Here is a 17,985-nt window from a genome sequence, read left to right on the forward strand (position 1 = left end):
CAGAGAACTTTGGGTTACCTGGGTAAGGTGAGGTAGCTTTGAGGACCTAACTGTGGGTGAATTACTACCTGTCCTGATGCCAATGATTCCCAGATGGAAGATTTTCTGAAAAGCCTGATGGATGTTGTGACACAGGAGGCTGGAAAAGATGGCCCTCAGCTGTCAGCCCTCTTTGGAATTGCCTCAGCTGAGGAGAACCACCTTGCCCAAGGTCATGGCTGGTAACACGCCACATCCAATGACTCATCCACATGGTCATGTAAAGGCCCCGCCCTCTGACTCCAGCTCAGGACACTCTGAAGGAGCATCCTAGCACCAGAGCTCCATGGGGGTCAGCTGAGGTCTTCACTGGGACTTCATTGCAGCTCAACTCCTTCTATCCAATCCGCTTCCTTCTCCTCCCTTTCATGGATGTTGATCCTAAATATACTCCCCAAAAATGATCTGCTTGTTAATCTTCAACTCAGAGTCTGTTTCCCAGGGAACCCGACCAGGGACAAAGAGGCTGAGTTCTGGAAGTTGTGGTTATCGCTTTGTCTCTAGTGGCCAGACTGTGATGGAAGGAGGGATTGTTTATACTACTACACACCATAGACCATATATTCTTACTCTACCCAGAGCAATCAGAATCCACATAAGTGTTTATGCAAGAGACGGGTGTAATTAGATCTGTGTTGTAAAAGGTCACTCTGGCTGAAGCAGGAGGAAGAGATTATGGGGGCGGGGGGAGAAGATGGAGGTAGCCTAGTTAAGAGGTAATTGTTTTCATTCAGGCAATAAATGATGATGGAGATGGAGAAATAGATTTAGGAGGTAAAATGAACAGGGTCTGGTAGGAGATAGACACAAGTGGATGAGCGAGGGTGTAGAACTTTGATCCCTTCTTGGTTTTACCCAATGGTTAGATGATGTGCCACATACTGAACAGGGTGGGGTGGGAGAAGAGAATCACTGAATGCAGATTTTGAACTCAGTTTTGAATATTTGAGGTATACAAATGATTTCAAGGTCAAAGGATATATAGGTCTGGATGATGGGCTCAAGGTTATTCAGATACTAGGAAGTAGATTCAGATTTTGAACGCAGTTTGCATCTTGACATCTGGTCAACGTCTGAGGAAGAGGCAGGGGTCTCAAGGAAGCAATGGAGAAACAGCCGTAGCAGCTTGTGCCTGGCTGTGGAGGCTTGGACATTAAAGGGTCTCCAGCTGAGTGCTTGGGTAGAGTCCTTTTCAGAGGTGAAGAGAAGGAGATGAAAAAGAAGGAGGCCAACATTCTGGTTCCTCTCTCTTTCTGAGAGTGTTTCTCCTTCCCTTCTCTCCCTTCCTCCAAAGCTGGCCCCAGACCCAGCACAGACAGGAGAGGCAGCCATCACCTTCCCAGGTATATTTCTAGGTGTGTTGCTTTCCCTCTCAGAGAGTGTTCTCCCAGTCTCACCTTCCCTGTAGGAACCCTCCATCCTCTAAAGCACAAATCATCATCATTTCCAAAGCTCTAACCTCTTCCACAAACATAATTCCTCTGCAGGAAGGAGAAGGAGGCAGCTTCCAGTATTGTATGCAGGGATCCATAGCAAAGCCAGAAGCCCACAGCAGACATCGCATTAGGGATGATTTTTGCCTCTGACAGCTCTGGAGTCGGGGGAAGGGGTCTCCTGTAAAGTTCAACTCTACTGCCAGAGACTGAGGCCGCAGAGATCCAGTGTCTTCCCTGCAGCTGTGCAGCTCAGTGAGGCCCAGACATCGGGCTCATGCAGAAGCTAGACCACATCTGCCCATTAGGAGGTCCCAGAAGCCCCTGGCCCAGACCATGTCTCTGGGGCTCCTAGATAGGCAAGGACTATGGGGTTGGGGAGAACCTTAGATGGAACAAGTCTCGAGAAGAAGCAAAAGCCTGCAGGAGTTGCACTCCTCCACTCTGGAAACCCCACACATTTCCCGCAGCAACTTCTCAGCTTGTAGCAACCTTCTCTGTGCAATTTATGATTGTAGAGAAAAACTGTCAGAGTCCCATGGCCTTTCCTCTCATCACAATCCCCTTCCTCTGACATCATGCTGGTGGGAACTGTCCTCTCTCCTCAGAGCAGAATCCAGGGCATCTCCAGGACCACGTTCCGACAGAGCAGGCTCCAAGGGCCACAAGGATGCCTGTCCCTGCATTCCTACTCCACCCATCTCTGCACTCCCTGCTGCTGCCTCTGCTGGTGGGACGCGAGGTGAGTGGGACCTCAGGTGTGCTTGGTGGAGACTCCCTCTGCCTGTTTACTGCGTTCTCCCCACCTGTTCCTCTAGAATTTCTTTTGGGAGGGTTTCCCCTCCCATCCCAGAACAGGCAGAAGTTGGAGAACTAGACCTGGATGGCCCCCAGCTCACAAAATCTCCCAGTGGCCATGTCTGTCCCACACCCTCTGTGCAGAGAATGGACTCACCTCCATGGTCACAGGGCTGAGCAAGCACACACATCACAGATCTCATCCCCAAACCCCTGGGGACCAAGATTCTGTCTTTCAAATTTATTACCACCACACAAATGCTCCCTGCTCAGTGGAGAAAGACATGTTGGAAACATAAAATTATAAAGAAAGAAAAGAATGCACAATGCCTCCCTCCAGAGAGAATCACTGTTAACATTTTGCAGAGGTTTGAGTGCTCATGGAACACTGGCCAGCAGTGGTCGCTAGAGGTCTCTTTGGGTCAGTGATGGAAGCTGAGCCCCGTAGGGTCCCCGACAGAATTGCACAATTCTGTCTCTACTTGCTGAAAAAGCTGAACAGGTATGTGGAGTCCACTCCCCAAGGCCACTGGTCCATGTTGGACCAGATGGTTTGAGGGGTTCAGGCCAGATGACAGAGGAAGGAGGACCGTTGTCTGAGCTTGAGGACGGAGAAGGAAGGTGTGGATGTTCGAGGAGAAAATAAAAAATCTGAGACATCCAGGCCCGCTGGAGAATTTTAGCAAACACTTAAAAAAGAATTAACACCAATTTTATACAATCTCTTCCAGTACATAGATTGGGAGAGAACACTTCCGTATTCATTTTATAAGGCCATTATTCCTTTGATAGCAAAACCAAATGAAGACTGTATCAAAAAAACAAAACAAACAAACAAACAAAAAACTAGAGACCAATATCTCTCATGAACTTAGATGCCAAAATCCTCAACAAAATATTGGCAAATAGAATTTAACAATGCGTAAAGTTATACACTATGACCAAGTCAGATTTATCCCAGGCATACAAAACTGTTTCTGAAAATCAATCATTGTAATCTATCACATCCACAGGTTAAAGAAGAAAAATTGCGTGATATAGCAACTGATGCAGAAAAAGCATTTGACAAAATCTAACGCCCATTCATGATTAAAACTCTCAGCAAAGTAGAAATAGTAGGGAACTTCCTCAACTTGATAAAGAACATCTACAGAAGAACCTACAGCTATCATTATACTTAATTGTGAAAGAACGAAGGAAGGGAAGAAGGAATGAAGGAGGGGAGGGAAGGAGGGAGGAAGGAAGAAAAGTGTGGAAATTGATACAACAAACCTCAGCTAAATTGGAGCAGTGAAGGCCTGTACGGGGAGCTCTCAGGTCCTATCAGACATCGTTAATTACTCCAAACAGGAAGAGACTTACCCTTGCATCTTACACAGAAAGTAAAACTACTTTACTACTGAAGGAGGATTTCTCTCTCCACCCAGCAACAGCCCAGTCAACGAAAAACTTACAGAGTCAATGTATGTAATGTATACATAAGAGTATACATATTTTTTATTTATTCTTATGTATGTTTAGTAATTTGTGCATTTGAAGATGTCCATTTTATCTACATTTCTGATATATTAGCATCAAATTGTTTTTAATGTTCTCTTACTATCTTTTTAAAGTCTATAGGATTTGTAGTGCTGTCTGCAATTTAATTCCTTGTACTTGAAATTTGTGCCTTCTCTCTTTTTTTCTTGCTCACTTTGACTAGGTTTTATAAGTTTGACTAACGTTTTCAAGAATGAACTATTTTGGCTTTATTGATCTTTATTTTTTTGTTGTCCTCATTAGTAGCTAGTCATTATTATTTCCCTCCTTCTACCCTAATTTAGATTAATTTGCTGTTCTTTTTCTAAATTCTTGATATAATACCTAAGATCACTGATTTTTTAGGCTTTTCTTTCTTCAAGTAATTTTTTTTGAGATCATAATGGTTTATAACATTGTGTAATTTCAGGTGTACATTATTATTTATCAATTTCTGAATACACTGAATTTCTGAATATACATTGTGCTCACCCCCAGAAGTCTAATTTTTATCCATAACCATAAACATGTGCCCCTTTATCCCTTTCACCCACCTTCCAACCCCTTTCCCCTCTGGTAATCACTAATCTGTTCTCTTTATCCTGTATTTGTTATCTTCCACATATGAGTGAAATCATGTAGTATTTGCCTTTCTCTGTCTGGCTTATTTTGCTTAACATCATACCCTCAAGGTCCATCCATGTTGCTGAAATTGGGACAATTCTGTCTTTTTTATGGCTGAGTAGTATTCATTGTATGTATATACACCACATCTTCTTTATCCATCCATCCGTAGAAGGCACTTGGGTTGCTTCCACATCTTGGCTGTTGTGAATAATGGTGCAATGAACATAGGGGTGCATAAATCTCTTTGGGTCATTGAATTCAAGTTCTCTGGATAAATACCCAGGGGTGGGACAGCTGGGTCGTATGGTATTTCTATTTTTAATCTTTTGAGAAATCTCCATACTGTGTTCCACAGTGTCTGCACCAATTTACATTCCAACCAACAGTGTATGAACGTTCCTTTTTTCCCACATCCTCTCCAATACTTGCTATTTCTCATCTTTTTAATAATATCCGTTCTGACAGGTGTGAGGTGGTATCTCACTGTAGTTTTGATTTGCATTTCCCTAATAATTAGCGATGTTGAACATCTTTTCATGTGCCTGTTGGCCATCTGTATATCTTCTTTGGACAAATGTTTGTTCATATCCTCTGTCCATCTTTTGATCAGGTAGTTCATATTTTTGTTGTTGAGCTGTATGAGTTCTTTACATATTTTGGATATTAATCCCTTATTGGATATATGATTTGCAAATATTTTTTTCCCACTTGGTGGGTTGTCTTTTCATTTTCTTGCTATTGAAGCTTTTTAGTTTGATGTAGTCTCATTTGTTTATTTTTTCTTTTGTTTCCCTTGCTTGAGGATAAGTGATATTCAAAAAGATGCTGCTAAGATCCAGATCAAAGAGCATGCTACCTATGCTTTCTTCTAGGAATTTTGTTATTTCGTCTTACATTCAAGTCTTTAATCCATTTTGAGTTAATTGTTTGCATATTAGGTATAAGATAATGGACTACTTTCATTTTTTGCACATGGCTGTCCAGTTTACACAACACCATTGATTGAAGAGGAACACCATCAATGTTCTGGCTCCTCTGTCAAATTTTAACTCTCCATAGATGTGTAGATTTATTTCTGGGCTCTCGATTCTGTTCCATTGATCTGTGTGTCTGTTTTTCTGCCAGTATCATGCTGTTTTGATTAACATAGCTTTGCAGTACATTTTGAAATCAGGGAGTGTGATACCTCCAGCTTTCTTCTTTTCTCTCAGGATTTCTTTGGCTATTCATGGGCTTTTCTTGTTCCGTATAAATTTTAGGATTCTTTATCCTATTTCTGTGAAAAATGTCATTAGGATTATGATTGGGATTACGTTGGATCTGTAGATTGTTTTAAGTAATATCGATATTTTAACTATACTTATTCCTCCAACCCATGAGCATGGAATGTATTTCTATTTCTTTATGTCTTCTTCAATTTCTTTCAATAATGTCTTACAGTTTTCAGTGTATAGTCTTTCAGCTCCTTGGTTAAATTTATTCCTAGGTATTTTATTCTTTCAGTTGTGATTGTGAATGGGATTGTATTCTTGATTTCTCTTTCTGCTAGTTCATTGTTAGTATACAGAAATGTGACTGATTTTTTATGTTGATTTTGTACCCCACAACTTTACTGTAGTCATTAATTATTTCTAATAGTTTTTTGTGGATTCTTCAGGGTTTTCTGTATATACAATCATATCACTCACCAATAATGACAGTTTTACTTTTTGCTTTCCAATTTGGATCCCTTTTATTCGCTTTTCTTGCCTAATTTCTCTGGCTAGGACTTCCAATATTATGTTGAATACGAGTAGTGAAAGCGGGCATCCTTGTCTTGTTTCTGTTCTTAGAGGAATAACTTTCAGTTTTTCACTATTGAGTATGATGTTGGCTGTGGGATTGTCATACATGGCCTTAATTTGTTGAGGTAATTTCCTTCTATACCCATTTTATTGAGAGGCTTTTACATAAATGGATGTTGAATCTCATCAAATGCTTTCTCTGTGTCCACTGAGATGATCCTGTGATTTCTATTCCTCATTTTGTTAAGGTGGTGCATCACATTGAGAGATTTGCAGATGTTGAACCATCCCTGCATCCCTGAAATAAGTCCCAATTGATCATAGTGTATGATTCTTTCAGTGTTTTGTTGTATTCAATTTGCTTATAGTTTGTTGAGGATTTTTATTTCTATGTTCATCAGCAACATTGGCCTGTAATTTTTCTCTTTTGTGTTGTCCTTGCCTGGTTTTGGTGTCAGGGTAATATTGGCCTTGTAATATGAGGTAGGAAGCATCCTGTCCTCTTCAATCTTTTGGGAGCATTTGAGAAGGATAGGTACCAAATCTTCTTTGAATATTTGGTAGAATTCCCCAGAGAAGACTTCTGGGCCTGAACTTTGTTTCTTGGGAAGTTTTTGATATTGTTTCAATCTTTTTACTTTTAATTGGTCTATTCAGGTTCTTATTTCTTCTTGACTCGGTCTTAGGAGGTTGTGTGATTCTGATAATTTATCCATTTCTCCTAGCTTATCCAACTTGTTGGTGTGTAGCTTTTCATAGTCCTCTCTTATAATCCTTTTTATTTCTGTGGTATCCATTGTAATTTCTCCTCTTTCCATTCTGCTTTTATTTATTTGAGCCTTCTCTCTTTTTCTTTTAGTGAGTCTAGCTAAGGATTTGTCAATTTTTTTTGTCTTTTCAAAGAACGAGCTCCTACTTTCATTTATCCTTTCTTTTGTCTTTTTCTTTTTTGAGGAATATTAGCCCTGAGCTAACAGCTGCTGCCAATCCTCCTCTTTTTGCTAAGAAAGACTGATCCTGAGCTAACATCCATGCCCATCTTCCTCTGCTTTATATACGGGATGCCTACTACAGCATGGCTTGACAAGAGGTGTGTAGATCCACACCCAGGATCAAAACTGATGAACGCTGGGCTGCTGAAGTGGAATGTATGAACTTAACTGCTGCGCCATCAGGCTGTCCTCTCTTTTGTCTTTTTAGTCTCTATTTCATTTATTTCTGCTCTGACTTTTATTATTTTCTTCCTTCTACTGACTTTGGGCTTCACTTGTCTTCTTTTTCTAGTTCTTTTAGGTATAGTGTTGGATTGTTTACTTGAGATGTTTCTTCTTTTTGGAGGTAAGCCTGCATTGCTATATACTTCCCTCTTAATACCAGTTTTGCTGCATCCCAGAAGGGTTTGGTGTGTTGTGTTTTCATTTTGTGTCCAGGTATTTTTTTATTTCTCCTTTGATTCCTCCATTGATCCAGTAGTTGTTCAGTAACATGTTGTTTAATCTCCACATATTTATGACTTTTCTAGCTTTTTTCCTGTAGTTGATTTCTAGTTTCATACCATTGTGGTTGGACAAGATGCTTGATATGATTTCAATCTTCTTAAATTTGTTGAGGTTTTTTTGTTTCCCAGTGTATGATCTATCTTTGAGAATATTCTATGTGCACTTGAGAAAGATGTGTATTCTGCTACTTTGGGATGGAATGTTCTATACATATGTATTAAGTCCATCTGGTCTAGTGCTTCATTTAAGACCAATGTGTCCTTGTTGATTTCTGTCTGGATGATCTATCCATTGATGTAAGTGGGGTGTTAAATTCCCCTACTATCATTGTGCTGCTGTCCATTTCTCCCTTTAGGCCTCTTAATACTTGCTTTACATATATTTTGGTGCTCCTATGTTAGGTGCATTTATATTATTAAGTGTTATATCTTCTTAGTGGAATGTCTCTTTTATCATTATATAATGTCCATCTTTGTCTCTTGTTATCTTTTTTTGGCTTGAAGTCTATTTTGTCTGATATAAGTATGGCTACACCCACTTTCTTTTGGTTTCCATTTACTTGGAGTATCACCTTCCATTCCTTCACTCTGTGCCTGTGTTTGTCCTTAGAGCTATGATGGGTCTCCTGGAGGCAGCATATTCTTGGGTCTTGTTTTTTAATCCATCCAGACACTGTGTCTTTTGAATGATAAGGTCAATCCATTTACATTTAGAGTGATTGTTCATCTGTGGGGGCTTAATATAGCATTTCTTCTTTTTTTCTGGTTGCTCTATATTATCATTGTTTCAATTTCTTTGTATTTCTGTCTGCCATTTCAATTTGGTGGTTTTCTGTGATGTGTTTCTCAGTTTCCTCTTTTTTAATATTTTTTGACTCTGCACTGACTTTTTGTTTTGTGGTTACCTTGAGGTTTGTGGTAAAGATCTCATAGATGAGACAGGCCTTTTTCCTTTGGTAGCATCTTATCTCCATTAGCCCATGCAGGTTCTGTACTTTTCTTCTTCCCCTCCTGTTTTTGTTGTCACAAATTATCCATTTTTGTATTGTGAGTTTGTTACCATATTGAAGTGGTTATTGTTATTTTTGATGCTTTCTTTCCTTTTAGCCTTTATGTTATAATTAAGTGTTTACTAACCTATACTGATATAGAATTGCAATATTCTGATTGTGTATCATTGTGCTCAAAGCTTTGTAAACCTTTGCCTTTTTGTTCCAGTTAGGAGGGTTCCTATCCACATTTCTGGTAGGGCAGGTCTAGTGTCAATCAAAGCTTTTATTTCTCCTTCATATCTGAATGATAACTTTGCTGGATAGAGTATTCTTGGCTGATAGTTTTCATCATTCAATACTTTGAATATTTCATCCCATTCTCTCCTAGCCTGTAGAGTTTCTGCTGAGAAATCTGCTGATATTCTGGCTGGGGTTCCTTTGTAAGTTATTTTCTCCTCTCTGGCTTCCCTTAATATTCAGATTCCCCACTGGTAGGGGAGAGGTCAGGGTTTAGGTCACCAGCACTGCTGTTTTTCCTGAAGCCTCAGGTGTTCGTGCCCCCCTGCTGCTCCAGGAGGGGCAGGTGCTAATCCACGAGTACTGTAAATGCTCCTCCAGCCTCTGGTCTTTGGCACCTGGGCACTTTTTGAAATCTCAGGTCAGAGTACCACTGCCACTGACAGAGGTATCCATGTTTTGTATTACCAGAGCCAGGGGAATGGAAGGGGGCTGCTCCCCTTGTTCCACTGCTTCCTGGAGTCCAGTCCACCCACCTTCAGATGTATAGATAGATAGATCTGTCAGGTGTCCTCATGTGCTGTGCATGGAGTCCTTTGTTGGTCGGCTAATGTCCTCCTGGTTTTAGCTTATAGGGGAAAGACTAAGGGTACAACTCATTCCATAATTATGCTGATGTCACTCAGGAGGTATTCTTTGACTTTCAGATTCCTTTTGGAATCAAGGCTGCAAATCCAGCAGCTTTCATTTTTAGATATATGCAGGGATCAGGACTAGGACTCTAGCAGCTTTCTTGTGTGCAAAAAGTCTGGAACCCCAGTTGCCTGGCTCCACAGCCCTTGCCTTTTCTAATCCTATCCAGCCCTTTGGGTCCAGGGATGAGGAAACTGAATGTCTGAGTGACTCATCCAGTCACAAGGACAGACCTTATCTCCTGCCTGCAGAAAGTGCTAGCAATAAAGCTCCCAGGCATTCACCCCTAGATTCTATTCCTCCTTCACTCCTCTACAGCTCCACCAAGAAGAAGGGGTGGTACTTCCCTTCCCCAATTCCATACAATCTTCAGGCTGAAATATCTCAGCCTTAACACTTGACTGCAGGAAATGGCAGAGATTAGGGACTGCTGGGAGCCAAAGTCCCTCCTAGGAAGGCTATTATTTAAGACTGGTTCAGCTGGAAGTTTCTGGATGTCAACTTTAAAGAAAGCACAGGATTCTTTTTTCTTTTTCTTTAAACCTTTTTTTAAACGATTGGCACCAGCACTCACATCTGTTGCCAATCTTTTTCTTCTTCTTTTTCTTCTTCTTCTCCTCCTCCCCAAAGTGCCCCTCCTCCCCTGACCCCAGTACATAGTTGTATATTCTATTTGTGAGTGCCTCTGGTTGTGCTGTGCTCTATGGGATGACACCTCAACATGACCTGATGAGCAGTGCCAAGTCCGTGCCCAGGATCTGGACCAGTGAAACCTGGGCTGCCAAAGCGGAGCACGTGAACTTAGCCACTCAGCCATGGGGCCAGCCCTGAGAGAGAAGAATTCTTGACTGAGCTGGAAACAGGCTGGGTGCAGGTGCAGGGTTTTCATATTCTCTACCTCTCTCTCTCTCCTTTCTCAGCCTTTTTCTCTCTCCTCCTCCTCCTCTTTCTCCTCCTTCCATCTTCTGCCCATCTAATCCTCTTTCTTCTCCTCCCTCTGTCTCACCCTTTGTGTCCTCAGATGACTTTCTCCACTAGGAGGTGGTGCTCTCTAGCAGTTCAGACCCAGACGAGCGTGGAATCCCAGGCTCTCAAAATAACATGTCTTCACAACAGGGCTGTGACCTGCATTCTGTCTTCCCTGACAGAACTGGCCTTTGCCTGCCTGCTGTAAGAATTCCCAGGGGATGATCCCACTTGCCATTGAATTTCTCTGAGCCCTTTTTTTGTTAACCTGCAGAAATAAGAAAAACCTTCATCCAGCGGGATATGCAGATTTGTGAGAAAACATCCAAACTGGTCCTTTCTCATGAGAAGCAAGCTACATTGACTCTCTGAGTTTTCTCCTCTCTGTCTCATTTTTCTCTTCGCCTGCATACAGAATATCTGGCCCACTGCTGCAAGGATAGCCCCGTGAGCACATCACTTTGATTCCACCTCTCCTATGCAGCTCTTCCAGGCGCCCTGTGCTCTGCACCTGGGAAGGGCCACTTCCCTGCCTGGCCTTCAGGCCCCCTTCTGTTTGGTGTTAACCTACCTTTGCAGCTCCATGTCCCAATCTGGCCCATAAAACCCTCCTTCAGCCCCCTTTCCTCATGCGCTTCCACCTCTGTGCCTCTGCTTATGTTTCACTGACACCTGTAAATTGTCCTGTGTCCCAGGCATCCTCACATGTGTTATCTGACATACGACAGCCGAGAAAGGCAAAAGAGGAACCAAGGTCTCAGAGGTCTCAGAGCTAGGATTAGAAGGCAGTGCTGTGTGTTCACAAATTCAATGTGCTATTTTGTGCTATTCTCTTCCATCCTGCCTGAGAATACAAACCTCAGTGTTATCTCAAATTTCACCCTTAAATACTCCATTTCTGATGTTTATTTCTTCCTGAACAGTCATATCTGTCCACATCTTTCAGTTCTCACAATTGCCACTTAACTTATGGGACTTTCTGCAAGCCCTCGACTAGGGGTTTCATCCTGTTTCTGCGTCTCCTCCATGAGGAGACCCTCACACCCTCGAAGCAGACACTGGCTCTTATGTCTGGAGGTGGCCAAACTTTGGAGTCAAACAGATCAGTGTCACATGGCAGAGCTGCAATAGGCCATCTGTGACCTCAGGCAAACACTTCCCTTTCTGAGCCCAGTGTCCTCATCTGTGCAATGACAACTGCTATGCCCACCTCATGGGGACCTGCTGAGAATCCTCCTTGACTCCTGCTTGACATCTGGACAATGGGCACACAGTTGGTGCTCTGTGATGACTGATGTAGTCTACATGGTGCCCAGCCTGGGTTGGGCTCAGACTAGGAAAATGCTGAATTTCACTGGTTATTATGGGGCCAACTGTGGAGAAGTCAAGACAGCTGTGATGGAACAGAAAGAGCCTTGACTTGGATCAGAAGTGCTGGGTTGGAATGTGGGTTCTGTTCACTGTGAGGCCCTTGGGTGAGTCACTAACCCTTTCTAGTTCTGTTCTTTCTCTGTTAACCTTAGAAATATGATTAATAACAATTCCTCAGATGGTTATTGTGAGTATATGATGCTGATAGTTAGCATTAATAGAGTGATCACTCTGTGCCTCATATTCTGCACTAGTTACTTTACTAACTTACGCATTAACTCTGAGAATTAAGAATTTTCCCCATTTTACAGAGGAGGAAACTGAGGCATAGAGATTTGAGTTGCTCAGGCTCGCCCAGTGGAGGGGCTGGGGATGCAAATGAGCTGAGTGTGACCTGCAAAGCTTGAGCTCCTGACCTCTTCTCTGTGCCACCAGCTTTCATGTGACCCAGCCTGTCTGCAGTGAGGGGCTCATCTCTTTCCAGGGACTGAGGGCAGAGCTGAGCAGTCTTCATGAGCACAGACCCTGGGGCCAGACTGTTGGGCTAAAAACCAGCTCTGCCACTGACTATGTGGACATTGGACAATTTACTGAGCCTGCCTGGGCCTCAGTTTCCTCATCTGTGAAATGGGATGGTAATAGCTCCCCCTCATAGAGCTGCTGTGAGAACTCAGTGAGTCAGGCAGAGCCCACAGCAGCGTCCTGGGATATGGGTGTTTGCCATGAGGTGAGGGTGGGAGCCAGCCCCTTACAAACTGCTGTGTCCCTGTAGTTCACTGTCTGGCCTCTGATATCAGCTTGAGAATCAAACTCCTATCAGACGTAACCTTTAAACCCTGTGGAAGATGAGGCACTGGGGCTTCTCGACAGAGACACCGAGGATTTGTTCACGGGGATTGAGGCAGTTCCTTTCCCTCTCACAGGAGGGGTCTCTCCTTGCAGGCAGGAGTGGCCACTCTTACACCTTGCAAGGCCCCTTGAGTGATCCAAGCCAGGCACAAGCAACCAACTGAGGGACAACTTCTCCAGATGCCCCACACGTCAGGCTCCTGTGACCTGGCTTAGAAACAACCACAAGCTGTCAAAGCCCCAGACCAGTGTCCACCCTAGTGGAGACCCCTCAATGTGACCAGCAGTGTGCTTGTACCACTGCAGGCTGACTATGTGCTGTTCCTCCTCTGCCATGTGGAGCACAGGTCGACCCTGGTTTTCCAGAAAACATCAACCTAGACCGGTAACTCCATGGAAAGGACTTTCTCTTTGCTCAACACGGTTAGTGCATAGTTGGCTGTGGACATCTCTGAGCCTCAGTTTCCTCGTCTGAAAAATGGCACATCTCTCACTTGGTTGTGGCAAAGCGTCAATGCAATGATTCCTGTAAAGGACTTAACACATGACTTGCTCACACAAACCACTCAGAAGTGGCAATTGTTGTTGTTACTATTCATTATTATTACTATTAACATCACCTCTCAGAACTCAGTTATCTCAACTTTAAAATGGCGACGAAATATCTTCCCAGAATTTAATTTTATTATTATTATTTCATTATGAAGAGGATGTAAAAGTCTTTGAAACACAAATTTTAGGGACTATGATGTCTTTTGATCCTTACTCATACCTGGGTCAGGGCCTAATTTCTCATCTCTTTTTTTGCTGTTGTTGATTTTTCTGGCCTGGACCGATGCTTGGCAGGCCTGTAAACTCAGGGAGGTTGTGATCTATCATTCCCAAAAGGAATCTTAGTGATCGTCCCATTGTTTATGACAACTAAAAAGCTCAAAGAAGGCAAGTGAGTCATCCAAGCCTACACAGGCATAAAATTAATTCCTTAAATGTATATAGGACTTCAAAGTGTGAAAAATTTCTTCTTCACTTTTGTACCTATATCATGGAAGTAAACACATTATTTTACATGGAAAAAATATTGATGTTAACATCTCTAACGAGCCCAGCACACGGTCAATGAAGCACGGTCGTGTGGGTTGACTCAGTTACTGTGCACCACTGCCCTCTGCTGTTTCCCCCATTCGGGGTTTACAGAAGGAACCTGGGGTTCCATGACGGAGGGCTGCCCGAGGTTGTAAAGCTGGCGACTGAGAGACTTTGACGTGAATTCTGCCATTTACCAGCTGTGGGATCTCCTGCTAGTTGCTGAAGTTCTCTCAGCCTTTGTACCTTTGACCATTAAATAGGAAAATGATAATTCAGGGGATCCCTTTTATCTCAGTATTTTTTATGTAATTCCCTTGGAGTTAGGACAATTGTGTAGAGAAGCAAAAATCGTAGAAAATAGAAACATTCACACAAGAACTGATTTCTTATAAAATTAGTCCCCACTCCGAACCCCTCCCTGGTCTACACGGCAGGCATCTCAGTTGGGTCTCCAGTCACAGAAACATCTTTGTGGGCGCCTGTATTTGGTTTCCTCTGAAAGCAGAGCCTGAACCTAGGACTTGGGTGCAGGTGGATGGGAGATGATCCAGAGAGGCTGGGAGAAGGGATGGGGAGGGTGAGACAGAAGACGGACACCCAAGAAACGATGAGTTATTGAACTGGGTGCCCCTGTGGACGACTGAGCTCAACGTCACAGGGGACTTTCTGAGGAACCACATAGACAATTCCTCAGGATTGTCCCATGAACGAGGGAGGCTGGGATGTGCCCGCATGGGCTGGTGACATTTTAAGGTTATGGAGAAATCCCGAGGCAGAGCATCGGGCAAGTGTTTGGGAATTTGAGGTGAGATGTGGCACCGCCCAGCACCACCCCCTGAGATCAGGCACCTGGGGCAGGTGGTGTGGAGCCCAGAGACCTCTGCTCTAGGAGGCGGGTCTTGCCTTGATTGAAGTGTAGCAACGTGAGACCACACAGTACAAATGGAACCCACACCCCCTGCAAAGTGGACTCAGAGATCTGGGAAAAGTTGTATTTCAAGAATTGATGCAAATGATGCTGGGAATTGCTGGGCTCATAGATGGAGCCTCTGAGTGGTTGAAGATGGAAGGGGAAGAAAACAATCTATGATCCTAATGATACTTGAGCACTTCAAAAACGAACACTTTGATTTAAGGAAGGCCCTGTGAAAATTGTGGGAAGAGTCAAATTATTTCAAAAAATTTTTCAAAATTACCTTGTAATAATTGTGCTGAGAATGTGAACTTTGAAAATAAGGAATTGTTGGTACCATAGTATAAGTTTATGGAAAAATTACAGCAACTTCCGTATACTCCCAACATTTGTTCCTTCTGAGAGTTGGTGTATTTTGTGACTATATTCCATATTTAATTAAAACATAAATTAAATGAAATTATTTTTGTTATTGAAAGGTTTTTCAAGATGGAGTTTCAAGAAATTTATTTCTGACAATTTTATTGAAATTGACACCTGATCTTGTTAGGTTCCCTCGAAGTGGCTTTTTCTTGTTGCTGTTTTCTGATACAGTTGCTGTCTGTGTTTACTTCATTTGGTTTTGTAAGGATTAAATGAGATAACACGTGCACGTTGCCTCAAACACCACATTCAGGGCATGGAAGCAGTTATCATCAGCTGTGCCTGGGTCTCCCTCTTCCCGACACCATGACACTGCCCTGGAGACACTGCCCTGGACACCATACAGCCAGGAGAGCTCACTGGTGCTTGGGATGGGCAATCTAAGCCTCTCCATCCTTCTATTGGTCCTTGCCGCCCTCTAGAGCCCAGGACACCTGCTTGGTGGTACCTGACCCAGGCCTGTTCTCCATGGGAACCACCCTAGTTACCAGGCCTTCATCATCTGGGGTCCTTCCTTCTCAGGGTCCTGCTCTTTGCTTGGTATGAATACCTGCCTGAGTGCTGAGGGGGAAAGACTGAGTACAGAGAGTGACCTTCTGGGGACAATGTTTTGCCCTGGTTGTCCCACCCATTAGCAGCAGCATCAATAGAATTTTATAGGTTTTGGTGGGTTGAGTATGGAGAAAGGATTTTGGGGTCAGATGTCCCTAGGTCCTTTAAATAGCACTATATAAGGAGTTAGTTTCTCTTCAGTAGACAAAGAGCTGAAGTCTGTCTTAAGTAGACTGTGAGAGCTGTTCCAACTTTAGACAATCTCATAATTTAAGAGTCTTGGAAACAGAGCGAAACTGAGTTTGACAAGCTCTCACAGTTGGTTCTGGCGTCAGTGCAGGGACCAGAATCTGGATCTCCCAGCCCTTGGTTTAGTGTTAGTATGGCACCACGGTGTGTTCATATGAATTCTGTTGAAATATTTAATGTTTTAAAGTATTTAAATATCTCCCAATTTTCCTCCTTATGAATACATTCTATTGCATGGCTGAAAGTCTGGTTGAAAAAATTGTAGAAGTCATTAGACCATGATTTCAGACACCTGGAATCATAAATACTTATAGCCTTTGTTTTCGGTGTCAGAATAGCATATTGGTAAACCATACAATCTCTAGCATAATCCCAGCTTTGCTACTTGTGACCATGAGCAAACTACCTACCTCTCTAAATCCAAGTTCCTTCCATGTAAAAATATCAGTGTTTTGAAGTCATAAAGATTAGAATCTACGAATCTTCATCATTTCTTAGAGTGAGTTGACTAATTCTTATGTTCTTATATGGAATTCAAAGTGTACCTTTTCATCTATAATGGTCAAAGTAGAAAACAAAAGATTAATATGGCCTTATCCATCCCACCCATCCACCCATCCATCTGTCTTCCGCCCATCCATCCATCCATCTGTCTATCCGTCCGTCCATCCATCTGTCCATCCATCCACCCATCCGTCCATCCAAGAATGCATTCACTCACGCATTCACACTCTCATTCAATCATACACTTACTTATGCAACTGTTAACTGATACCTAAATCCTCTTCTGTGGCAGGCCCTGGGCAGATGACCATATCCTCAAGGAGCTCCCAGGCTCCCACAGTGGACTTCCCACACTAATTGTCTGCTATCTCTGGGCTGTGTCAGTGCCCCCTGCAGTGACAGTGTCCCAGTCTTCACCCTTCTCGGACACAGTGGCTACTACCCACTACATACAGAGATTCTATCCACAGAGTGTGCATCTCACCTGGATGGCGAACTGCCATAAGTTCAAGGGAGCTGAGCAACACACATTCAAGCAGAATAGCGATGGGACCTATGCCCTGGAAAGCTTGCAGTTGGTGAATGCATCAGTGCAGGTGTCTGAGTGGGTACTCACCTGTAAGGTGCAGCATGAGGCACAGATACCCATCTGGGCCAATCTTATACTGTCCTACACCACATACAAGCCCACTGGGAGCCCAGGAAAGCTCACCTCTACTCCTGTGAGCAGCTGGTTCACCTCTGTCTCCAGAGTGGAGTGAGCTATTTAAACTCACAGAGCCCCATTTGGTGTGTCCTTCTGCCCATTGGTATGTAGGTCCAAAGATGCCTGCCTTTATATTGTCTCTTCCTCCTGGGCCTTAAGGTGCTGCTGGTGATGAGTTTCAGTCACCTACTTCTGCAGGTGGCAGAACCTATAACAGGTAAGTTGGGAGCAGGTCTTATTCCTTAGTGAGGGAGGTCAGGGCCACCATCATGGGCTGGCAAGAGGAGTCCAGAGTGAGCCCACAAAGTCACTTGGTGCCAACAAAGGTGACCCAGCCTCAAGAAAAGGTTGGGAACACTCATTTTTCTCCAAATGTTTCTTGAAATTCTCAGAGCCTTCCAACTCTTATGCATTGTGTAGTGCCATGAAGTTTGAAGGTTTTCAAGTGAAGTTCTTTGGGACGCTGGAGGTGAGATCCAAGGAGTGGAGGTTGGATGAAGGTCAAAGATTTGAGACCCACACTTCAAAGAATCCCCTCATAAATTGTTTTCATATGATATATCTTTGGATTGAATAAAGAAACTATTACTAAAATCAACTACTAGAACCTGAGTGATTTGGAGGTGCTGACTAGCGGCAAAGATGAATGTGGGTATGGGAGAAAGCTCAGAGAGAGGTGTTGGGGTGTAGTGAGTAGGGTCTTCATTTCTGATCTGCACCGCAAGCCCAGGCCAAGTAGAGTGCCTG

This window comes from Equus przewalskii, chromosome 21 (assembly GCF_037783145.1).
Source record: "Equus przewalskii isolate Varuska chromosome 21, EquPr2, whole genome shotgun sequence".
NCBI lineage: Eukaryota > Metazoa > Chordata > Mammalia > Perissodactyla > Equidae > Equus > Equus przewalskii.